Genomic DNA, 27,016 nt, shown 5'->3' with positions numbered 1-27,016 from the left:
ACTGACATTATTTGCTGCTGCTTCCCGTGTTCTCCTCCAGGGCACCATCCATTGGCAGAAGGCGGCTGTTCCTTTTGTGAGCCCAAGATCTTCTGTGTGGCCTCTCCTGAAGAAAGTTTGATCATCATTGACAGTTGCCCTGCTGCTCTCAAAAATGCCAGGAGGAAGAGCTGAGGGGCAAAGCCATTTCCATAAACGACGGACACAAATCCTGCCTTCACCAGAAACACACGAGCAGAGCAACATTTACAGGACTAACACAGCTTTTGTGTGAGGAAGCCAAAATGTGCTTGTTTATCATCAGTTTTGCACATCAGTTGTTTTTGTTAGAAATTAGATTTATCTTGTGATTGGTTTTGGTTGGGCATTTTTGGTTTTGCTTGTTTGCATTGTAATTTTTTCTTCTTTCTTTTTTTTTTCCCCCTTAATACGCATTTTGGAAGAGTTCTCCCTATTTAAACTACATGTTTTCTAGGAAAAATTTTCCAGCTAATCAAGCAGCACCTAGTATTTGCAATGACCAAGTGTTTGCAATGACCCAGTTTCCCCTATTTCTCCAGGAAACACTCTGAAAGAAAAATCCAACATAACTAAGTTAATTAATAGAACTGCATAAAGGTGTTTCAATTATACAAGATGCATTCCACTCCCCCTAAGCCATACTTAGACCTCACAATTATTCATAAAGAAAGAAAAAGGACAGGAAAGTTTGGTTTAGTTTTGTTGTGGGTTTGTTTGGGGTTATTTAGATCAAATAAGAAGAATCACCAGGAGGCTTCCCTGAGAAGTCTTCTAAACTGGACAGGGATTCTCCAGGAGGAGTCACTCAATAGCTGGAAACATCTGCTTCAGATCTCCTAGATCAGATGTGCTCCACCCTGTTGCTAAATTTGTTTCAACTGATTTCAAATGGAATGGCACTACTTTACAATCTTGTCTTTAAAGAAGGCAAATCCATACCTATTCTCAGCCTCAGAACAACAGCAGGTGAAGTAGAGAACAGAAGAGATAAGAGGAATATAAGAGTAATTTTACCAGGTTTTAGAAGTAGTAAAACTACTAGATATACACACGAGTATGAAGAAGACAGATAAACCTCAATCCTGTAGATTCAAACATGGATCCACCTTGACTTCTTCAGGATTCTTTGGGACAAATTAAAAGTCATTCATGGTATAGATCCTATGTACATTTTTTTTTTAGATAATATTTCCCAAGATCAATTATTAATTCTTTTAAAAAACCCCTAAACATATTAAAATATATGTTCACTGAATCAGTATCCAGGAACATGCTGGTGACACTTTGTCCCCTGTACTAAGATTATTTGTTCCCTGTTGTTTATTTTCCATTGCTACCAATAATTCATCCACTAAACAACAGATAAATATAAGCATTTGTTTGAAATAAATTCTATTTAAATTTTACACAGCTCAATAGGAAAAAACTACAGGATTAAAACTATTTTCACTAACCTCCAAGAAGAGAAGTTCACGGCTTTCGGGTGTTTAATGAATTAAGCCTTGGATGTGTTGTTAAACATGATTTTTAGCCACATTGAAAACTGTTTCTTGGTAATAACAGGTTTTGAACAAAATGTGGGGTTTTTTTTCTTTTCTTTCTCTTGTCAAGTGCTATTTTGTTTCTCTTTTTCTCTCCAGCTGCTCATGTTATTACTTGCTTAATTTTTCCTGTTTCTCTTTCGATCTTCCCTCCCTTCAGGTGTTTCAATGCTGGTTTTCAACAACTCTATTTCTGGTAGTTTTCTCTCACAGGGATTTGTTTCAATCGTGTCACTAGGTTTTGTGTATTTATTGTCGCTGTTTTAAACTAAAATAATCTCATCAAATCATTGTCATTCCTTGGAGTGATTTTTGATTGGGTTTTTTTGCATAAATATACATGAGATTAAAGCGGGGTTGAACACAGTTTTGTTTTACAGTATAATATCAGCTTTCTATTTATTGATTACCACCTCAAGAAAACATACTATCAGCTCATCAAAAATCAATATATTGTTGGAATTTTTTTTCCTCTCTGTCCATGCAAGTTGCAGATGATCTGCAGGCTGGAAACCACACGCAAGTGAAGGAGCAGAATAAAAACTGCACACAGTACATGACAAAGCCTCTGTGTATAAAACATATTTCATCCTGTAGCAGCAGGAAAATCCATTCAGTAACAAACTCTAGCGGTCCAGCAGAACTTGGGCAGATCCACAAGTGAAGTCAGACACGGGATAAAATGAAACAACCTGCCCACTAAAATGCAATTGCTCTTAGAATCATGGGAATAACTACCTCCCCTGCCAAATGAACTCTCTCAGATATATCTATGACAAACTGCTTATGTAGAAATAATCTCATTTTCTGTTATGCCTCCATTGTATTTTGCCATATTCTTGTGATGACACATTCGCTACACAACCACTGGAATTTAACTTATTTCAGTGATTCAAACATCAGCTTAGAGTATTTTGACATCAATGAGAACAACAGGCACAAACCTCTGAACCTAATTTGACTGTATAGATAGATTGGGGAGCTACACAAGGGTGGAGAAAGAAATCTGATCAAACAGAATCATTAAAATCGCCTCCTTACACTGATTTTGTATTGCAGTAAATAAAATTTTGCCAAAGTAGCTGAGATTTAAGTTTCCTCTACATCTGTTGTTTTCCTTGGCATTACAAAGAAAACTGATGAGCTTCCAGCACCATCAAGGTCTGTCACCATCAGTCTGATTATTTCTCCATAAGCTTTTTCAGCTCTTTTTTATTGAGGAGCTCATGTGCCAACACAGAGAAATAAGAATCTGTGAAAAGTTAGTCCTAAAGTCACGGGGCCAGTAACTCAAAAAAAACCCAACCAAACAAACAGTAGTCTATAGTTACGCTGCCTTAAATTGACTAAAAACAGATATCTGCTGCAGCCAGACCACGTGAATTTTAAAAGTGCTTTAAATTCTATATGCTTACACACCTGTCCTACCCACCATTTCTTAATGGGGAGGGCTTCACATGTAATCACGCAGTGATAGAAACAGTAGGAAAAAGCGTTTGCCTAAAAAGCCCAGCTTCAGCAGAGGAATCCCCTCGGGGTCTGCCACGGGGCTTCCTCCTCTGGAGAAACAAACTGCCATTATCCTGCCTGGGATTCAAATCAAATTCAGATTACACGCTCACTGTATGCAAGGCTCAATCTTTTCTCCCCTGCAAGCGTTTATAAGACACATAAAGGTTATCCTTTACCAAAGAAGAGAACATGTAATGATAACATATTTATGAAACTTAAATGGTTCAATTATTTTCGTCCCAGTAGCTTTATGAGAGAGGTAAAAGTAGGAAACTCCACCAAATGATATAACTCAGAGGAATTATTACAATGCTTGTGCATTACTACTAATTCCACCCTATTAGGTGATACTATATCTTTTCATAATGAAGATTAAATGCAGCAGAAACCATATAATGGCAGAACTGCTGTAGATCAAATTGAGTCTACCATAAGAAAAATGATCGCTGATCCCAAGACGTTATGGAATAGTAAACTTAAATTGTGCCGCTTTTCAAGTTTATGTGACTATGATTATTTAATTTTCCTTTGTGCGTGCTCAAGTATAGCTGATATGCGACTACACATGAGAGAACCTGAAATTAATTTGTCTGTATCAGATCAGTGACTGTACAAATTCTTATGAAAACTAACATGCCATGACAATAGTAATTTTGATAAAATTACAGCAAGAACTGCAATTCTCTGCCATCTGGCTGTCTCATCATAACTACTTTGATGTGCTTTTTATTACTTATTTACTTACTTCAACTACTTTAGCAGTTGTTTCAGAGCTTAGAAACGTTAACTGCAGAACAGTGTTAAAGAAACAGCGTTGCCAAAGCTGAATATTAATTCCTTACCGAAGACAATCTGCAATCATCTTTAATTAAACCCCTAAAAATAATAGATCTACTCTATAAGAGTTCTACTGCATAATATCTACTTTATAAGAAAGCAGACACATTTTGTATTTCGTATTTTAAAATGCAAATATATATCAATTTTCAGAGTAGTCTGATTAGTTTATTCAAAAGTCTGAATGAAGTGCCATTCCCCTTTCATCTTCCTATATAAAACCTTTCAATTACTCTTGGAATTGAGTTACATATTTACTTAATATACGAACACAATTAACAGCCTAACAGAGAAGTATATCTAGGTACATTTTTATAAATAAGGAACCCATTTACTTGAGGTCAGGGTATCAGTACTATGCATTTCTAATTCAATCATATTTATTCCAAGGCAAATCATCTCTTTAGTGACTTCTTATGAATACTAACTAGCCACCATAATGTATTTCCTTTATAAGGGGTGGAGAATGGTGGAGAAGGTCGAATGCTGCCTTTATGTTACCACTGCAAATCTGCTTGCTTGGTAAAGGTCCTGATCTGAAAACACAGAGCTCTTGTAATTTTGTACTTTAATCTTTCTGATTCAGATTTCTGAGAGAAACCCTAGCATGTCCAAAGCTCAAAGTATCACCCCGCTTCTCCAGGAAATATGGATATTTTCCATATCCTTTAGAGAATTATTAGATCACAGTATGCAATATGGTTCAAAATGTGTGCACAGTAAGTATCATCTCACACATGATAATTTAGCACATGCAGATTTCATAGAAATTTTAAACTTCTGAAGTCCAAGGTTAAAAAAAAAAAAATATTACAGAAGGTAAGTACACAACTACCAACCTAGCAGCAACCTAGTTCTGATTTTTTTTTTTCGTATACTCTTTAATACTTAAGAAATACTTGGATACGATCTGAGAAAAGCCAGTAAAGTACAAAGCGTGGATTTGGCAAGGTGAAGAGATTCTAGTGAAGGCCTGTAACATGAATCCAGGCATCAGACCTGCCACTATGGCAATCCTGGTTACTGAAATCAGTTCAGTGGGAAGCTTAGAACCATGGAATAACAGAATATCCTGAGTTGGAAGGGACCCACAAGGATCACCAAGTCAAGCACAAGACAACTCCAAGAATCACACCATGTGCCTGAGAGCATTGTCCAAAGGCTTCCTGAGCTCTGGCAGGCTTAGGGCCGTGACCACTGCCCTGGGGAGCCTGGTCTGGGTTGTGAGGAGTGAGATCCTGGTCCCACAAAAGCACCATGGCTGGCAAACCCACATGGATCTTGGTCTGATCAGGCTTTCATGGATGAACCCATAATGCCCACTTCCACTTTGGAGTGGTGGCCAAACCCTCCCCTGGTGTAAACTGCCAGTTCCTTGGATTAGTTGAATGCAGTGAGACTGTAGGAATTAATACCAGGTTAGAATTTAAATCTGTATCTCTAGGTCAGGGCAAAGACCTGTCACGGTAGAAACTCCACCAGTGATGCTGTATTTGTACTGTGAAGCTGGAAGTCTACCAGGCAGTCAACTCCACCTTCTGTGAGCTCTAAACTCTCAGAGAATTAAATTTAAAAAGAAAAGAAACAACACAACACAACAGACAGAACTTGCATCAGAAACTCCTTGCAGATGGCATAAAATAGCTTAACTACAATTCACTGGGAGCTAATTTCAGTCATTGCTAATACATGTTGGGTAGAAAATTAGTGTCAAACAAAAAAATGGCATGATTTTTTTTTAAAAGCATTTAGATTCAAGTTTCAAATGCTCTCAATTAACCAGTATCCAAGTTTCCAGATTCAAATCTGTCCTCTAGAATTACACGTCACCAACTATTCTTTCGGTTTTAAGAAAAAATAGATAGGACGGTGAACGTTACTGTTAGATTGCAATAATTAGAGCAATGAAACATATGGCTATATAATACAGCCATGTATTTATGTAATGACTGGACAGATCTAGCATTTTGCTAAATGTTTGCTCACCTGAGATTTTTTTTCTCTGCTGAACAGTGGAATGTTTCTGCACAGAGGTTTTCCTTTTATTCTGTATTTGATCCCTCCATAGATTTATTAGCAGAGACCTGTTGGAACAGTCCATGCTACTAAAACTCTGGAGACAGGATATGTAATTCAGATTTGTTTCCCAGTGTCCATTTGCTTATTTTTGTAAAAAGCATATTTTTTATTTTTTTTTTACTTTTTAATCTGAAGACCTAAAAATTGCACCATAAACGAGTATATCAGACAATCTGCAGATTTATCTTGGAGACAAAAAAAAAAACAAACAACTTATTTCCTGCAAAAATACTTCTCAAAAACACCGGACCTACTGCTTTTGTAACACTACATATGAAGATTTAAGCAACATTCCTGGGTTATATCTTTATTTTGTTTTCCAACTTCATGGACTAATAACAAATTGAAACGGGCAATAATGGACGTGCTCTGTACACCTAAGATGTTAAACCAGAGTTTGTACCCGTATAAAGTTAAGACTGCAGTCTTGTTAATTCTACAGGGTTTCCCAAAGTCAAGATGTGATTTTTTAATTTTTTTTTTAATTAAAAGGTGAACAGTTTTTTGTAAGAATAAGGGGTTTATTTTTAAAAAACCTGTAGGTACTAGTAAGAGTCAAGCATAAAACTGGAGGCAGGTACTGAACATCACAAAAAAAAATAAAAAAACAAACAAGTTTTGCTTTCTGCTCTTGTAAAATTAGAGAGCTTTCTGTTTTCCTTTGCACTTACCCACATTCCAAAGCCTGACCTGTGTTTATACACACCAGCCAGACTACATAAGACAGATGTATAGAAAACATGCTAAACAAAGAGGCCAATTAAAGCTGAAGGAACTAACAACATTTTAATGTTTAATTTTCTAAGACCATCTGAATATAAGACCCTCTACACTCACCTGTAACACCAGTATTGTTATTACATTACAATTGTTATTACAGTAAAACTCAGAGCATTCTCAACTCCATGGTTTAAGTGAAACCTCTCTTGGGCTTTCGATTTTCCTCCAAGCAAACTGCAGATGGATAAATGTGTGTTGGTTAGACAGTCAAAAGTGTCTGAATTCTAAATAAAATTATTTATTTGTAGAGTAAGTTTTTATTATGAAAATAATAATTACCTGGCAAAAACATCCAAACAATTATGCTGGGACAAAACTAGGACTTAGGAGATAATGGATAGAACCAGCAGGGATTAAAATGTGCAGCATTTCCTGGTCATTTACTCACTGGAAGATTTGAAAAATCAGTTTATTCATGGGAGAAAAATAACCTATTGCCACCAGTCCTTGATCATAAAACACACAGAACTTTAAACCCTCAGTGCAATATTGAAAGGAAATAAATGTGCATCTAATCAGCTTTGCCCTTCATAGCAGGTATCACTTTGGCAATCAGGAGCACACTGTGGATAGCAAAAATAATGGGAAGACAATATTCTGAGTGGGGAAAAAAAACATACACACTTTGCAAAATACACAGAGAGACGGTAACCACAGGTGGCTATTTTTGCTGACCTAAAACAATTCCCTAAAACGGCAGCTGTGATGCAGCCGGAACATGAAGGGCATGTTTTCATTTCAACTTATGCATTCTTCTGGAATCCTGAGGTCTGAGCAAACTGCACCATCCCAAATAACCCTTCAAGATGGAAAGGAAAGCTCACACTGACAATCCACAAAGAGGGTCCATGAAATGACTGCCTCTTTACTACTGAAATCCCAAAGAACCATTTCTCTTTACATGTCTATATCAGGAATTTTATTCACTTCCACTTGAGAGAAACCTGACAAAATGAAGCAACCTTACTGAACAGGGATGGTAATTTTCGTAAAATGCACAGTCAAACTGGTAAAGACAAAATCATCTAAATTCTCCAATTTTTACTTCAATTTGAAATAAAATAATGTGAAATACAGTCATCGTGGGTTTCTTATAATAAGACACATTTTACAGGTACTAACACCAATAAGTAATGTACATGAATTTGCTGGCAATTCTGAACTGCTTGTCTTTCATAGGATTTCTTATGGCTATTTACATTTTCACTCAGTGAAAATCAATTACCTTCCTGCAATAAGCCTCATTTGCTACCTTTGAGTATAATAGAAACACCATTAGGATGATGACATTACCCAAAAGAAGGGCACCACACAGTTGGTAGACATAAATTAAGGACCCTTTCACATATGCATTAGAAATACTGCTGTGACTGAAATATGCATAAAATCTGTATCTATTAGAGCTATTAGTGTGTGCCGGTGATGATTTTGAAGGCGGAGGGTGTGTGTGGGGGGGGGAGAGACTGTGATCTACTACTTCGACAAAATTATGTATTTCCTTTTTTTTTTTATTTTTTTTTTTTTCATCCCCCCCTCAGCGTGTGCCGCTGATGCAATAAGCAGAGGCCCCCAGCTGAGCTGCATTTGGAAATGCCACTGAGCATGGCGTGCGCGCTTCACTTGCCTCTGCCGAAGCAGAGCCACCGTCAGGAACAGAGTGCGCGTTGTGCCGCCGCCGAGCCCGCTCCTCCCTTCCTCCCCCTGACCTCCGCCGCTCCGCGGATGTACGCCTGGCTGCCGGCACCGCTCATGTGGAAAAACAGCTCCCGCCGATCAGTTCATAGGATTTAGGGACATTTAACTTCCATCAGGACCGCAGCATCTTATTGAGATGGTGGAGGACTAACTTATTACCCGGCGCTAATGGGACTAACGTAAAGGGCTGTGCGGTTTGCTTGGGGAGGGGGGGAAGGAATTAATTTAGAGATTCCCCCCTTGGAGTCTGTTAAGCAGAGGAAGCTACTTCTGAACGCGGTTATTTTTACCTGGGTTCTTATGAGCTTAAGCAAAACAAAATTATAACACAGTGTGACGGTGCATTATGTATTAAAAAGTGTAAAATGCAGTGCCCTCCTTCCTACTTCCCTACTCACTTGACATATCAATGAGCCCATTAGGAACAAGGAAAATACTGGGATGCTGTTTCTCTTACAGAAGCATTACTGATCATATTTGCCCTGTGTTGGTTAACAGAAAAGCTCTAGTTTGCTTCTCTGTCATATCAAAACCTTCTCATAGGAAGTTTTTGCTATGCTTCTCATATCAAAAGCTATCTAGTTCTACCAGTACTAGGTTTTAAGCTTGCTCCTACAAATCCAAAACTGTGATAATCTCAATCCTACAGCAGGCATTCTGCTGACAGTGCTATGAGTGAAGAGTTAAATCCACCAAACACCCAATAAATGTGTGAAAACTTGCTTAATTACCAAAGACAGAAATATTTAATACGCAAAAGGGTGATCCAAGAGTCCTGATGTTTCATAATGGAAAGCCACATTAATACAACAAAAGTAGTAACCTGGGGCTGCTCTGCCTTATAAATTAGGCAGATAAAGGTGCACAGGTAAAGGAAGGAGAGAGGAATCACACCTAGGCAGTTCTCTGCAATTAGAAGTTCCCTGTATTTTGAGTCTCCTTCTACACTGCAGTTCTGTTAACCAGATGCACAAAGGTTATATTATATTTGAAAAAAAAAATTATACTGAGAATCTCACAAGGTAAAGCCCATAGATCAATAGTGGGGTTAGCAAGATTTTTCACATGCAAGATTACCTTGCTCATAGTAAAAAAAAAAAAAAAAGGGTTTTCATAGAATCCAATCTATTTATACAATTATTTTGATGAAGTTGTCATTAAATCCTGAACTGTCATTGTAATCTAAATATTCAACCATACTGGAACAAAATGAACATGGAGTATTTCCTAGGTAATTTCCCTCCTCATATATATTTAATTCTTCTGTTGTGCACAAAAATAATGTCTCTGTATGTTTGCTACACGTTATTTGCAACTAAGCTTGAAACTAATAAAGTGCTACTGAGTTCATAAGGAAAATGCAGTAAGGAACTAACCTTTTCTATTTCTTTTCCTAGAAAAAAAGACTAAATGCATTTCAAAAAGTAATATTACAGTGTGCATGTTATCCATTTACATTAAAAATTACGATTGGCAGAGGAATGCTCATGTCTCTTTGGGCATTTCTATTGCTGCAATGTACAGTGGAAAATATGCAGAATGGATGTGGCTTCAGATTAATCATTTAGACACTATACATTTCATAAAGATAAAGGTCATAACAGCTGAGCAAATAATTTCCATCAACATTTTAAATAAGATTACACAGAATTTTCATTCAAACTAACTGGACAGAATCTGTGCCAGGTATTGTGGCATTGCAGGAAATTACCTGTCTGAGTGAGGAAAACTGTACAGTGGAAAATAGGGAAGTTCTTTAAATATAAAACAAAGAAAAAACAAACAAAAAACAAACCCAACACTTAAGTATTAGATGCTTTTTGTTCCTGGTCTTGACTAGAAGTAATTCTAAGAACCTGTTTCATTTTAAGGACACAAAAAAGTGTAAGGTCTCTTCAAACCCTAAGCTGGGTTTTTTTGAACATATTTGAACTTTTTTAAAAACACATGTACAGAGTCCTTCAGAAAGAAAATGGGAAAAGAATACCTTCTTGGAAGTAAATGCAAGAAATTACTAAGAATCTGGAATTACAATAAAATTCACTATTTAATTCAAATTTACGTATCTGGGTACAAAACTACCAAGAGCACTAAATACATTGCTTTTCCCCACTAGATAATTAAATTATTCTGATCTTTATTATATAAATAGGTGAAGAGAAACATTTCTTGGTTACTGGTTAAGGTGTTCTTGTGCATCTAATTATCAGCAACGCTTAATAAAGGATTTGATAACTGTCTTAGCTAACTGACTGATAGATCTCAGCTTTAAAATTACATAATCTAGCAGGGAATCAATTTTTTCACGTGAAAATTTCCTCTGTATTGGAAATCAGGATCTCGTGACACTGATACATTAGGATTCCCTGCTTCTCTTTCATCCCAACCTCCCATTCCCTAAAGTGATGGGATTAGAGGGAGAATGAGTAAAAATTCTTGCAGATTATGAAGCAAGCAGTCTAAGAAAACAGTTGTTCTATCACAAATATATTTGCCAAGTCCAAAATAAGTACAACTGATATCCAAACAAGGCAGCAAATGCCCCAGGAATTGAACCTTTCCAAAGGATTTGGAAGAAGAAAATATGCCTTATTACATTTACCCTAACTTAAAGCTACAGAGAGTGTTTAAACATCTGCTGTTATTAGGTTGCTTTACTGTCACTTCATGCTGAATGTGAGACAAAGAGAACTGAAAATGAAAAGGGCCTCCTCCTTCTCCACCTCACTGCCACATTTCCATGTCCATCAAGAACCATGCCCAGTCCCTTGAACTCAGTCAAGCTATGGCACAGAGCAGTGGCAAAATGTAAAAGCAGTCTCGATGCTTAATCCAGTGTTCCAGTAACATTGGGATCCCCCCAGAACCAAATTCAGCAGCTTCACAACTGTTCTGCACTACCAGACCAGGTTAGGGCACAAAGACTGAGGGGTTTTGAGGGCTTAATTTTATAACACTGAATTCCTGCAATGTTCATATGTTGATGTAGATTGTCACCTGCCATCTGTGAAAAATTAGCATTTTGGAAAATAAAACCACACAACTAAAGTTAGGAAACTAAGGCTGAACCTGAACTCCAACCTTCAGCTCCTTTGTTTTATATAACTGATTTTAACCTAAGAAAAATCCTTCTCAATAATTTAAAAGACACCAATGATAAGTTTAATCTAGATATTTTGATAACTTAAATGTTTCTTCCTTAACTGACGTATCTTGTGATTTTTCTGGCACTTTAAATGTGCCGGAGAATTCAAATTCCAGTAAATTGCCTTGATAAGTCCTGTAAATCTGCTTTTGCTCAATCTGACTGAAGTATTTCCAAAACACAACATTGGAGCAGTGTCTTTGAGAGGCAGCAAATAGAAAGGAATACTTACTGCAGTGTCTCAAACTACCCCTCTCCCAGCTTCCATTAGCACACCTCTGCATATCACAGCCACCAGTTTTAGTTTAACTAGATGATGCAGAGGTTCTTCTGCAGTGTTTACCAAACTTTATCCTTATTAGGCCAAATCTTCATACATAAAGGGGAAAAAAAGCCCCAACAAAATAAGTTCTCTGTTGAGGCTCGTGCTTCTTCAGGATACTACCTTACTGTGCCTTCTACAGCTTCTGTAATTAGTTAACTCCAGTTGCCTGGAGAAGAACAAGATATTTCAATAAAAGAAGGCCCCACAAAAACCTCATCTGCACAGCAGATCAGTGTCAGGACAGAAGACCATATTTTAGATATTTTAGAAAAAGAGCACTGAACGAAAATGAAAATATCCCTACGCCACTGTTAAATCCACAAAGAGAAGCAGTTCTGCTTCTTGCCACACGAAGAAGAACGTAGAGGAAAAACTAGAAAAAAAACCAAAACACAAGAAGTGGTGTTTAGTGGTTTCTTAAGGAAGGAAGTATGATTCTCAGGTTGGAAAGAGAGAGCAGGGAGTATGACAGACAGTATGGAGTATGATGGCAATCCAGTAGATGAGCAAGGAGAAGGGACTAAGGGATGATTGCCTGACTGTGCACTTTCTATTTCAATTTAAGAAGTAGCAGGTCATCAGATGGAGAAAGTTGTTACAAGTTTCAGAACAAAGCAAGGAACACCTGTTAAGAAGTGCCTAATTAACCTGTGGAATAACAGCCTATATAATGTTGTAGCTACTAAAGGATTATAATTTTTGAACAAAATCACAGTGGGCTTTTAAAAGTCCATGCTACCTTCATTATGCTGATAAATCCTTGTAATGTTTGATTTCAACAACATGAAGCAAATTGAAATATGTGTGTTCTGACACACACTACTGCAATATTCTTTTGAATTATTTCTACTGTGGGTTCATTACGTATCAAAGAAAATGTGTTTTGTTTTGTTTTTTTTTTAAAAAGTTTTTTTTAATGGCCTGGAATAATCATAATTGTCACCACCAAGAGACACCACCACCAGCACCCCTTCAAAAATCCAAACACATTATCTTCATCTGCCTCAAAACATATGTATACACTGCAGTTCAAGACACTGTCATGGTACAGTTATCTCACACTCAGGGTACTAATAGGATGATGGTACTTGTTCCTGGGTCAGCGAACAAGCCAAAGCTGCCTAAAGTCAGACTCGAGCTTTGAGAGAAAAGAAAGAGGGTTTTGCCTTTTTTTTTAAATTTTTTTTCCCCCTTTTTCTTTTAAGAAGAGGAAAACATAGAGAAATGGTTGGATTTTAGTGGTTCCACACTGTTTCATCTTTGCATGCTCTCTGCTTTCTGTCACAGCATAGCTGTGCTGGTAATATTCTTGCCTTCAGGCCAGGAGGTCAGGGGTTGAAGGACAACATAAAAAACTTAGGCTCTAATTCAGTGATGACACAGAGGCACAGCGCTCGTAGGGGAAGAGCAACCACACGGTCAAAGGTGTCTTCTTTGGATGAAACACTCAACAGAGGTCCCTACTGGCAAAGTCAAATGAAAAAAGGAATAAAAGCTCCACTGTGAAAAATGTATTTTAAAAAATGACTGCCATAGAGTTCAAAAAGAAAGCCAAAGTTCTGATGGTTTCTTATTCAGCCAACGATTATTTTCACGTCCATCTTGAAGATTCATGGAGGTCTGGCCAAAGAAAAATATTTTTGTTTTTGGTTTCGTTATCAATTCATATTAGGATAATTAGAATATAAAACCTACATCTTGTTTAAATTGATGTGGTATTGATCAATAAAAATCAAGATGGATTTTTATTAATCAGTAAAAAGTAACTTGGGGTTTTTTTTTTGAAACAGATTAGAATGGACACTTACTTGTCACATTTTATAATTTTTAGCTTATCATCTTCATGCTGGCAGTGGGTTATTAGTACCAAGGGTTACTACTGGTAAGAAAATGAATTAATTATTTTTAAAGTGTGATGAAAGATATAAAAAAATTTAGATCATTCAGTGTCCAGTAAACTAAGAACAAAACTCTATCTGCAAGTGAACAACTAGTATTATTTTGAAGTTCATTATATCAAGCTGAAAGAAGAAAAAAAGATGAGTGAAATAAATTAAGTAGGTTATGTACCAGTAATCATTCTTGCTGTGTATTTTAGGAAAGACATGCAGTAGACAGAAGGAGCAGAACCTGACAGCTCAGGGAGAGCTTCAACAGTGGGATGTAGAAGACAAAATGTTAAAGTCAGAACAGAAATTAATCTGATCAACAGAAACAGTGAGACACATGCCACTTACCAGGGACAACTCTTCTGTAATTTGAAGCTGAATTTTCTTTGTTTCCTGAAAAGTTTACAGTCCTTTTCAGATGCCATAATGATATTTTGGAAATGCCCCACTGTTGTCTTCAATAAGACATTTCAGGGATTTTTTTCCAAGTGGAAAATGTTTCAGAGAATAGAAGTTACAGCCCATGAAAGGTGCACTTCTCCATATACGCTGGAAAAACTTAGAAGTGAGCGACCAGATTGAAAAAAATCTGGATTAGAAGATTATAATTTAAATTCATAAATCTTTGCTTGCTAATAAGCCTGTGTGGGTCTGCAGGTGCACTTTCCCTTTGAATAGACTTGCAAAATCTGGTCCCTGTGCTATTGCCTCTGAAGTGACCACATACAGAGGGAATCAGCAGCTGAAGGATCAGATCCTGCAGGATTCTGAGCATTTCCACAGAGGTTTTTGGTTGTGGAGTTAGTTTGTTTGCCTGATCAAGCCAACTATGGTGACAAATGTTTACAGGTTTGGCACTTCATATATGCACACTCACCCATAGACCCAGAAAAGTCAACACATTTACACACCTACTTATTTTCACAGCTAACTCTGTAAATGGGTGAATTCTTTAATATTGGGCTTTTGGATTATTTTGTTTCTAAAAATACCACGCTGACTTTCAAATGCAATTCTGTACTCTAACAGTCAAATAAGAGTGCATCTGAAAGCACAGTTTAACCTCTAAGACATTTATAAACAGTTGTAATGTTGTTGGTCAACAACAACAACAAGAAAGGTTGAAATCTGTAAAGCTGGTGAAAACCTGGTATAATTTTATAGAAGGGAAAGAAACTCACCATTTTATTCTTAACTTTAGTCTATGTACTCGTGGCAAACTTTTGAAGACCTGAAAATAAAACCATCAAAAAAATCTACCCACTGACTTGATAATTTTGGTGTGGTTTTGGGTGAAAAATGTTACGAGCAATACTAGGACCCAATATGTGTTGTAATAAATGTGTTTGCACTGTGAATTCTGTCCTAGTAGGCACAATACTGTCACGTGAAATAATAGTGATAGAAAAACCACATGTGCTTAGAACAGAGTTTATGGTAACAGAAAAAAAAATAATCCAGTTAGTCTAAAGATGTCAATAAATGGCATTAAACCAATAAAATATTGGCCCAGTCCCTTTAAAAACATCTGCAGTGCTTTTAATAAGAGGTGGTACAATTATTTGCCACTCCTGACCCTTCACCATTCGCTTTGAATATTATACAAATATTTAAGAACCTGTATTGTCCTATAAAAAACTCATTAAAGCTGTTCATAAGAGTATTGAAACCACTTCAGGGTACTGAATTTTAGATCCTACATGTTCCAAGCATGTTTGGAAGCCGGAGCACAAGCCTAATAAAAAAAACCCACTTGATCTTAAGGCTCTTAAATGCCAGAACTGCCTCTCAAAAAACTTATGGTGTAAAACAGCCTAAAGAAAAGCATGTGAGCTGCAGTGAAGAAAAAGAAGTGGTTAAAATGTTTCAGAAATCAAACTTTTTTCCTGGTAAGCACCCTTCAGTGAAGTGTAAGATTCCCCTGGAACCGAGGTGAGTCAAGGTAATACATGGAATTTAGAAAGAGGCTTTTCTCATTAAATAGGTTGGTGAAGTAACCATGTAGGACTGAACTAAGCTCACCATTGAAATGAGTGGGATAAATTCCCATCAAAAATACAGGAGAGGTGCAAACCTATGTAGTACAAAGGGAGTGATGGGAGTAAATTGAGCAGACAATATTTTTTGGCCGAATGTCAGAAAAAATATTCCTAACAGAGAGGATGACTATTATACTGCAGAAAAGACACCCCCAAGGGAAGTGACAGAAGTCTCATTCCTTCAGTCCTTTAAAAAGGAATTAGGTAATGCAGAAGAAGATACCCTAGGAAAAATATCCTCTGCTTTTTGAAAGGTTTTTAATATGACTTATTGCATCTTTCTCATCTCTAATTTCTGTCATTTTAAGAATATGACTGAAGGAGCACAGACCACACATATCAAGCAGGGAAATCTCAATCTGCCATTGGGTTTCCTCCCTGTTTCTTGCCATTCACAACCACTTCCATCATCTACAGATGGCTGGAGGAGCAGGGGGCAACACACAATTACAAATTAATCTCTATTATTGTTGCAGAAGCCTGGAGTTGTGCTCCAACAGCACAGAGCTAATTTTCTTGTCTTTGGGAGTGGGAAGATTGGTTGTGCTTTTGTCAGTTTTGTCTTTTTTGGGGGGTTGTATGCTCAATATAAAGAAATAAGTGAGTAAAACAACATTTCTCAATTTGAACATCCTAAGACTTTTCACTGACGTGAGGATTACAGGCATGAAGCCGTCTTATAAAATTCTTTTGTCACATTCTGCATTATCAATCTATCAGATTCTCCCCAGAGTACCTGACACATTTTCTAACCTTTCTTAACTTTAACTCTCAGAATTTTCACATACTACCAAAAAGAACAAAAGAAAGAAAGAAAACACTCACTAAAAAAGCAAAACCCACATCACCCCATCTGTTGCATTTAAAAGTTTTATCTCAGAAGAAATCCAGCCCGGCTCCTCAGATACAGGTTCACTGTCACTTCAGATACACAAGGATTATGTAACTATTATTCAAGCTAATATCAACTACTTTCTCCTGTACTTTAGGATAATTTTCACCTTTTACCTTCATCAAATTATATTTGAATTATGACATGTGATTACTTCAAAATATAAGCTAAGAAGAAACACTGCATTTTCTCTCATCATTCTTATTTCATTTTAGCCAGAAATCAAATATTAATTTGAAGAAAAACAACCCCCCAAACACACAGAAAATGTCCCAAACCACCCAAACCCAAAAAACTACCCACAAAACAAAGAGAAACTTTCAAAAACTGCTACTCAAAAAAACCCAAAAAAGCATCAGGAGAGTGTTTATGCACTGCTCTAAAGTTTATATACTACTTGTTTAGATATTTTGTATTCTGTACATTCCACCCTTCTTCATAATTAAGTCCCTCCAGCATTTTCTGTGCCCTCTCTATATCTTTGGGTGAGGTTGGGTTGGGGTTTGGTGGGGTTTTTTATTTTTATTTTTTACTGAAGAGCAGGATTCCTTTAAAACGCAATTAAATAACTCGATATTGCTGCTATTGGTTAATGAAGCATCACAAATCCGAGAACGGGGCGAGGAAAGAAACCTGCCTGGCATGAGCTGAGGGGATTTAAGTCACACAAGGCAAGAGCAAGGTTGTGTTGCTTGTGAGCATAATGCTGTTCCATAATCACCAAGGCAAAACTAGCACGTCCCTTTCAATTCCGACAAATCCGGGAGGATTTGCAGCAGTGGCTCCGTTTGTACCTGACACACGTTGCCTGTCTGGGAAAACCTTTTTTTTTTTTTCCCCTTCTGTCTCCTATTCCAACACGTTAAGCATTAAAAAAGCAGCAACCTTTGCTAACCACAGTTCTGCTGTCAGTGACTCAGTTCCTGCTTGTTCAAGTTCATTAACTCGTTCAGTTTGTTGTTGTTATCAGCTGATAAAAAGCACTTGATTAATACATGAACCTGGATGGAGATAGTGTGTGCTTTCAAGTGTAATTTACCTATAAAATCTGACTTTTTCAAAAGAATTTGCCTATTTTAAGTTAATTCAAAAGAAAAGTTTCATGTGATCGAAGGAAATTATCTCTGAAGTAGTAATTGTGAACGTGACTGAACTTCTTAAGGAACTCTGATGAAAAATGATTTGAAGGTGGAAAAATATTTGGAGGTTAAAATTCTATTGCTACTTAAGTCGTATTTTGGTTTATGTAAACTTACACACTTATCTATGGGTGAATTTTACCCTGTAAAAACATAAAAGACTGCCTATGAAAGACATTTAACCTTGTGAAATTCTTGAGATTTTTATAGCATCTCAGCTCCTACCTTCCTAATACTTTTTAATGCAGGAAAAATTTAAAGTTGGCATTTTATTTGAAAAAGAAATCTCTGTACCTAATGCAGAAATGTGCCCAACTGTTGTGAAAAAGTGTCTTATAAATTTTTCACTGAAATTTTTCATTTTCTTTCAGTCCTTCAAAGTTGACTCAAAGAGGTAGTTGTTGAACTGCCTTGGGAATTTAAGACTGATTTATCACTTTTCAAACAGTTGATATTTTAGTGGTGGTTAGTTACAATTACTCTGATAAGACAACAATTGCAAAAGACAAAGTTTCTATGACTGAGTGTGGCCCATCTAGCCAGCAAATAAAAGTTGCATTCATTTTCCCTTCAAATGCATTACCTATATAATGATTTATTACCCATGTTAAGACACTGTTAAAGTAGAATTTTTGTTTCCATAACTCTAATTGGACTCTCAACTTAAATGAATATTCAAAAGCTCTGAAAAAGAAGGGATTTGGTCTCCAAATGAAACTGTCAAAATGTTCAAAAGTTGAGGCCCTCCATCTCTGCAACTTTTCAGTGTGTATTAATGTACCATTATTATTTTTTAAACAGTAGTTTAGAAAGAAAAATAATGCCTTTAACTGGCAAAGCTGTCTTAAATGCATACAGATACACATAAATAAATATGATATCAGGGCAATATCTCTGCACAGAATGAGCAAGTTCTAAAATCTGATGGATGGGTCTCTGCAACTCCAATATTAAGTTTCTCTCTGGCATTAAACCTTGTTAAGAGAAATAACAGATTTCCATGAGTTTTGAAAAAAAAATATCTTAGTGCCACAGCTCTCATTTACTTCCACAGCTGGGCTGGTCACTTCCTCTCTCAGGTTGATGGATCCTCTCTATCAACCCTTGTGTGTTCTCAGTATATAAATAAAGAGATTGCATATCCACTCAGGGTACAAACAACCTTTTTTATACTCTTAGGATCTCACTGTGATTAGAACTGGCATTCAAGAAAATGTTTGGTTTGGTTCTGGGGTTTGGTTTTTTGGGGTTTTTTTTACTGATTTCATGTTACACAGAGGTGTAAACATGGATTTGGAAAGCACCTGCAATGCTTCTCTGAACTATATGTGACACAACAGGGAATTGTTCTGTATTTGCACATCTCTTGCTCACCACAAGTCTTTACACTACTTTTAAATAAAAAAGGACTTTGCACTAGTGATATAGCAAACGTGGAGCAACAGAACCCATTTTTATGTGCATCTAATGGCTCCATGACTTCACAATTAGGCAAAGGACTGTGACCTGCCATCTAGATCAGGATGCAGGCAGTTCTACAGCCCTCAAAGGAACCAATTCAGAAATCTGTGCCCTCAGAGTTAAAATATAAGTTTCTTTTCCCTTGCATGGGAACACTATCAAGGACAGCTTGAACTTGGAACATGAAAAAGCTAAAGAGAATGAGAAAAAGAAGCATAAATATGAGAAGGCAATATAAGTTCCCCAAAACCTACAGCAGTAAAACAATTAGAACTTAAAGAGATTTCAGTTTCACCATAATGTACTTTAGGTCTAGTGAGTGCAGCCTTGAATATTCAACTCCTACAAAGCAATTTGTACCAATCTACTCCAATCACATCAGAATTTAAAAGCAATTAGGTATATCAACCATGTGAAAAACTTACACTTTCTTGAAATAGATAGCTTTACACTTTTAAAGTAATTTTTCAGTCATTCATTTTTCATAAGTCATGATTTCAAGTTGTTGGTAACAATCATCTTCCACAAATCAGCTAAGAACCCTTTTATGAGAGCAGGTATGCCTGTATGTAATAGTCTCCTAGCTGAAAATGCTAATAATGTGAGCAAAGTTACCCAAGATTTAGCACTACTGTACCAGAAAAGACATGCAGCCTTTGGTCAATCTGAAAAAAAAGAAGGAATTGTTTCCTTTAATAGTAAATAAGTGGGGGAGGTTGTTTGTTTATTTTGTAATATATCATTTAGCCATGAAAACCTGCTAGTCTCATTGTACGCTGGATTATTTAAAATGTTATTACCATAAGACTCAATATTTCACTCAAAATAGTTAAGTATGGCAAGATATTAGGAAGGAAGGGCATCTACAGCTGCTGAAAACTGCTGCAAGTGATGCAGACAATGATTATATGCATACTTGCACCAGATCTTACACGGACATAGAGAATATTTTCATTTACAAGAACCGCACGTTGTATTTCAATTTAATTTCTTGGGTTTTAACGGGTATAAATGCCAAGTAAATCATTAAAAGAAATGTCAGCTCTATCAGTGGCAGCTGCTCTTACCACTAAAAAAAAAAAAAAGGAGGGGAAGTGTAGGAGCAGGGCAGCCAGCAAAGCCCACAGCGGTCTGCAAAGTCACTAGTGGGAAAACAACAAAGGCCTTTCCATGCAACTACCACAGATGTGCCCATAGCCAAACTGTCAGAAAGAGTTAAGATGACAGCTACTCACAGTTCATTATTTCCTTCTCACAGGTCACTGGGTGACAAGCTGGGTCACCATGCTTTGTCGGCTGCTACAAACTCCCCCACACCCCCTCAGCCCCCCAGTTCCTACTCCAGTGAAATAAAGGCAACCTGCTCGAACTGGTATACACTAATGCAAACAAATCTCTTCAGATGCTTTCTGAAAAGGGGAATGTGATGTTTATTGTACCTTCCTTTCCTTTTCAGATGGATGTGTAACATTTCCTCCCTGTGATGAGCACAGAACTGGATTTGTATCTGTAGCAGACACGGCTATTGGAATAATTTTGTCAAGATGTGACTAAAGCAGATAATGAAAGCTAATTTGTCACAATTCAAAGCTTTAACCTTTATAACACTTGCATGGCAGATATATCATGAAAAATCATTGCAACTCATTGAAAAGATGTTTTTACCAGGAAGGACTTTCCACAAATAGAAATCTGAGGGGGTACTTCAGATGAATACAAGAACTTTTAAAATGCAGAAAATACAGTCTAAAACACCCTTTTTTTTTTTTTTTTGTGGAATGGGCAATCTATGAATAGATTTTTACAATAATCCAGTAATGAATTAGTGTTTCTAATATACTCTCATCTGTCTTCATAGTGTAATCAATTACAATACAGATGTACATTATGACTTTCACTTATGTTTTGCCCACATGGAATTTAAAATGAATGAACAGTGTATAAAGAATCAAGGTCAAGCGTTTGCTTAGCTGTAACCAACAACAGAAGTGGGCAAACATTTCCATCTCCATAGGGGTATTCCTTAGTCATTTTTCCTACACCATTAAGTCTTACAAAAACGTGATAACTGAATTTGTCCAAGTGATTCAGAAAAATTAAAATGAAACCAAGTGTCCCAGCTGCATCTGTCTTAGTATTAAATATGACAAGGTCATAAGCATTCTGACTCAGATCCAAGAATGCTTGTACCTAGCATGTACTTTAGTTGGAGCTTACTTAAATGCATATCTGGATTGGAGACCAAATATTCAGAAACTTGTGAAATCAAGCTTACTTATGGCAACAAAGTGATCCAATAAGGTCTGAAACCAAAGCTGCATTGAAACAGGTAATTAATTGTAGATATGTGACCAGCACCTTTAAAGGGACGATTCACAAATGGAATGTATTGCCAGGACACCACAAATATGCTACAGTTGATACAAGAGCACTTTCCTAGCTGGGCCCAACCTGTAATATCATAACAATGAGAGAAGTAATTTAAAAACACTGCCAGAATTTACAGGGCTTACAGTTCCACAGGGTAACACCAGAAACATTAAGTCATTATCTTGACCCAGGCAAAGATAATAATATGTCATTTCTTCATAAAAGTGTCCATTCAAAACTATTTTTGAGTGAAAGGAGGCAATGGATTAGCTGTTTCCCATACATGAACAGGGAGAATGAGAACAAGGGTGGGAAGGAAATCAGTGGTCATTAGTCACTTAGTTAAGTCATTAGTTCTTGTGCACTGAGGGAAGTACACATGTCACAGTCACACAGCTCACTTCTCTACTCATCCTTATCCTAAAAGCCACCACACCTTCTCAGCAGCTTGAATCCTCCATGTCCAGCAACTACCTTGGATTGGATTTTGGTCTGTTTGGGGCAATACTTGTCATTTTTTCCTCAATAGTATTTTCTGGAATGGGTAAATTTTGCAGCTTTCACATGAAAACTTGGGGATTCAGTCAGGTAAATCAGAGATGAGGTTCAAGTTTTTCTGTCTTACAGGCATAATGTATCATGCAAGTTGTTAAAAGCATGAGATGCATTAGAAAACAACATTGGAAAGAACACTCAATAAGATGTCCTCAAAGATACTAAGGACCTGCCAAGACTAAGATAAGACACACAAAAAAACCCCCAAAACCAAAGAAGTTCACTTCATTGTTGTCTTTACTAACACATACCATAGGATAATGTGCAACTGGCTAAACAATGTGCAGGTAAGAAAGGGGCTGACTGCAGCCTTCAACCAGCAAAAATAAGGAAGGAAAGGAAGTCTGAAAGTATGACAATTATACAAACAGACAAGCTTGCAATTTAATTAACCATATGCTTTGAAACTTAACCTTATTCTATAGGATGTGATAGGAAGAGCCTTATGAAAAGGGTTTTTCTGGGCTGTCTTCATGCTGTTCTGGCCAAAGTGTGCATGTTTCTCAGAAACCAAACCAGAAAAACACTAAGAATGATGTCTCTGCAATGCATATTCCTACAAAACTAAGCTGGAAAATAAAACGTTTAGGATGCTTTTGATCCCTGTACGGGCCTAAAAGTTGGACTTGATGATCCTTGTGGGTCCCTTCCAACTCCAATATTCTGTGATTCCATCATGACTCAAAGCTTAAAAAGAGGCACTGGCTATATTTGACACTGCCAATGTACCCAAAGCACCTGCACAGTTCTCACAAACAGGTCACAGCACTGGCAGGAGACTTGCAGCATTCCAAAACAGCTGGAAGCCTGGTGATGTACCCCTTAACACCTAAAAATTAGCCCAAACACCCGTGTCTGGGCAGTTGAATCTCCTTCCCCCCCCTCTCAGTGAGCCAAAAAGTTTCCTGAAATTCTACGAATGCGCCGAGTGGGGCCATTAACCAAAAGAGTTTCATAAAATCCAGTTGAACTTTGGAGGGACAGTGATCATAATCTTCAGTTTATCATCTCCTATATCTGGACCAACTGAAACAATTCTAGGACACAGAGATATATTTTCCTCTAACACACAATTTGTGCTTATGACAGTTTTTCATGTTGTTTTGTAAAGGAAGGCAAGTTTTATTGCTACTTGGAAATGGAACAGCTTTTCAAATCACAGAAGATAAAACCCTGTCTCCCTAATCTTACATCACCTTTCAGTCACTGAAAGGATTCTACAAACTACAGAGTGGGATGTGGCAGCTGTTTAGCAGACTACATTAGTACTTATCACAGTCTAGTGAAAAATTGCAACAAAAGAGAATTTAAATCACTTAGTACCTCCCATAACAGATGTAACTGCAGTTTTGAATTTGTTATAATTGCTACTTAATGCCAAATATTTCTGACAGTGAAATAATGTTGTTTGGGTATTAAAATGTATTTTTCTATATTTAATTCAAGTTCAGGAAAATGCTTTAGACTGCATAACTCCACTGTCAGTGGGAAGATCTTGACTACAGACAGCTTTCTAAATCAAATGTGTTTGTTCTGCAAGAAGAGACGTCTAGCTTAATATTTACATCCTGTTATCTGAGGCTAGAAGTACAGACATTTAGTTGAAATTTCACTTATTCTGTCATACTTCAATGAAGTTAAATAGTGACCCTGACATCACATTACCCATTTACAGCACAATAATTCATATTCAAAGCACTGTGGAGCAAGTCCAAGGATGCTGGACAAATCCTCACATCACGTTGCAGATGGCATCTTTTGAAAGAGCCAATATAGTCAATATTAATGTTAGAACCCAAGTTTACCTTTTATTTCATCAAATAAAAAATAAAACTATCCAAAATACAGGTAACCTACCCCTAGCTACACAGTTCCCCAAAAGCTGCTGATAGCCAATACCTTCAGGTACCTCAGTCATGTCAGAGTCTTCAGGCACATTTGAGAATGTTTCAGATACTAAAAGACTAAATATTTGTAAAATAATATTATAAAGGAAACACCTGAAATTCTAGTCTAGCAAATCACTGTCATTAACTTATTGCCAGTAGTAACAACACTAACGAGTTCAACTTTAATCCTAATAGCAAGTGATGTCTTGTGGTCTTTCATCTGAGTGGGAGGTCCATTTTTAATATGTTTGGATCTAAAAATACCCAAAACCTCAAAAGTAAGTAGCCAAATGCCATTTCTATAAGATAGTTTCAGTTATCTAAAGAAAGGCAAAGTCTTCTGCCTGTTGTAGGTAGAAGCAATAACAACATTATCCTTTATCTGAAATTAAAATACAGTCCTACATTGGAAGTGACTTTCACTTAATATTTTGGCTCAGCATGACTTTCAGCTTTCTAACAACACCTTTACCATTTAAATTTAAGTCTTGTGGCACGAAACATGTCACAAAGTAGATACAAGTCCTATTTCTTTATGTAACTTGCATGATGTGAGGCTCGTAGAGAAAAAAATTCAAAAGTGAACTTACAATTACTACCAAACATCATCCACATCAATCTTCAAAATAAAAAAAAAATTAAAAAAAAATTAAAAAAAAAAGAGAAGCTCATAAATGTCACCCCTTTTCATTAATTTTGGTCAAAATCCCTGTTTGCTTCTCAGCCAGAGGGTTTCTGAGATATTTCAATAATATCCAGGAAATCAATCTTACATGAAACTGAAGGAAAACATCTAATGTCATTGAACAATAAATATCAGTTCTGTCAGTGGCTTACCTTTGAGCTGGGGCCTTAGGATGTTTCGCTTCTGGTTTCCTCACCAGTGCCACTGTCAGCTGTGGAGTCTCCCCTAGGGGATCTGCAGGCATTAAATGGGCGTCCAAAGGTCCTGAAAGTTGTTTCTGATTGGGGTTGCTGACATATTTTTTTTTTTTTTGCAGAACCTAAGAGATGAAAGTACAACCGGGTAATTTATATATTGCTAATTAAAATAATGTGTGTCTACTTTTTCAAGCGAGGCTGTTGATTAGCAGAAAATGTCAGAAATACAAATAGCTATGTCAAGATGCATCAAGAGGCACAAATCTAGAGATCTTGTGAGTTGGGTTTTTTTTTGTTGTTGTTTCTCTTCCTTCCTTGAGTTTTTTCCACATAGGAAATTTCAAAAATTTGTCCTACATGCGCTGTGAGCATGAACTGTTCTAAGGCAGAAATAAACACAGCTTTTTATCCATTTATAATCCTGTACGTAACTATTACTTGCCTAATATATAAATATCTTATTAAATTAAGGAATCAAAGGGGTTTGTTTGGGTTTTTTTTTTAAGGAAATAAGCTGACTTCCACACTGATATTTCTCTTTTCAAAATGTGTTTTTGAAGGGACTGTCTCTGACCTGCCTCTGGCTTAATACTGTGACCTCTTGTGCTGAGCTGCTGTCTATCTCCTGATGAGCTGCAGACCAGGCCCCATGGTGAATACGGTTTTCTGTCTGGGTCACCTCCTCTCTTTCATTTAGTTCCTCTAGGTAGGTCAGGACAAACTCAGGGTAAGCCTGTAGGAAAGGACAAAGGCAGAGGAATAATGAAGAAAAAAACATCAGCTACATCAGCAGAATCACAACAGTCTAAACACCAGGCAGCAGTGGGAAAAGCGGTCGTCAATGTACCCGATGGCACAAGAGTTTCCTGCACGTAGATAACTTTGTATTTCACAAAGTTTTCAAAGTCAGCAGTAGATAATGACCTTTTTATATGCATTAAAGTGAAAAAATCCCCCAAAATATTTGAACGTTACGTGTCAGTTTAAGAATAAAGACCAACAGCTCTCAAAATGAAAATTCTTGTAAATACGAAGAAACAAAATTCCGTATCCCCGTCTTGAGGTAATATTTAATTAAATATAGGTGACATTTTGGCACACATTCCCATGTATTATATTAAAAGAAGTTAAAAGCAGCATATTCTGAAATCAAGAATGTCACATACAGAAAAGGCCTTCCTGATGGTTTTGAAACCTGAGAAAATTTTACTGTTTTAATTCATTAATGAAGTCAATTTGCCTTCTTCGTACTCTTTTGATCCTTGCTTACATGGTAAAATGCCACAAATAAAAAAACAACCACTCACAACTTAAATACCACAACCTTGAATTTGAAACATTGACATCTCATCTACCTAATCTTACAAAATCCAGATCTCATACCATGGCAATATGATCAAATTTGTTTTCTTTAGCTCAGTCTGGGAAATGAATGCAGGGCAGTTTCTCAGGTGCTACTCCAATTTAAGCAGTGGCCAGTCTGCTGTCTTCATGATGAAATTGGGCAGAATCTTTATTTATAGAAAATATTTTTTATTTATAATGAAAATTTTAGTTTAAAGTTCTATGAGCACCTCTACTATTTTTCAATAGGAAGCACATAATATTAACTAGACTAACTTAGACCAAAACCAGAAGTTATTAAAATACTTTGACAGGTAACACTTTAACAAATGGAAATCAATAATCTATTAAAATCCTATGGTCACAAAGTGAAGTTTCCCACAAGTACAAGAAAAGCCATGTTTTTCTGTTCCATAACTCATTAGTGAATAAACATAAGGAATTTCATTCATAAGGCAGGTACTACTACAGTATTTAAGCACTTGGGCATATTTTCCAAAGCCAATTCTGAATGGGCATCCCACAGATTCAGTGAAACTTCTAAGCTCAAGTGGAAAACAAAATACCAAAACTGAAACCTACATTTGAGTTCTGAGAAGACTTTTTTGCTTTTGTCTTAAG

General features: G+C 36.7%; 1 long non-coding RNA gene across 1 annotated transcript; it reads right to left on the bottom strand.

The window, feature by feature from the left end:
• Positions 1-25,754, bottom strand: LOC108503204. The gene is made up of 3 exons (XR_001876763.1): positions 25,626-25,754; positions 25,007-25,173; positions 1-106 (listed from the first exon to the last, which is right to left on the bottom strand). It is a non-coding gene; the product is annotated as an uncharacterized LOC108503204 (long non-coding RNA).
• Positions 25,755-27,016: the final 1,262 nt, after the last annotated feature.

Source organism: Lepidothrix coronata, unplaced genomic scaffold (genome assembly GCF_001604755.1).
Source record: "Lepidothrix coronata isolate B3197 unplaced genomic scaffold, Lepidothrix_coronata-1.0 Scaffold133, whole genome shotgun sequence".
Classification (NCBI taxonomy): domain Eukaryota; kingdom Metazoa; phylum Chordata; class Aves; order Passeriformes; family Pipridae; genus Lepidothrix; species Lepidothrix coronata.
Note: the sequence above shows the minus strand (reverse complement) of the source record. Positions and strands in the feature narration are given on the sequence as shown.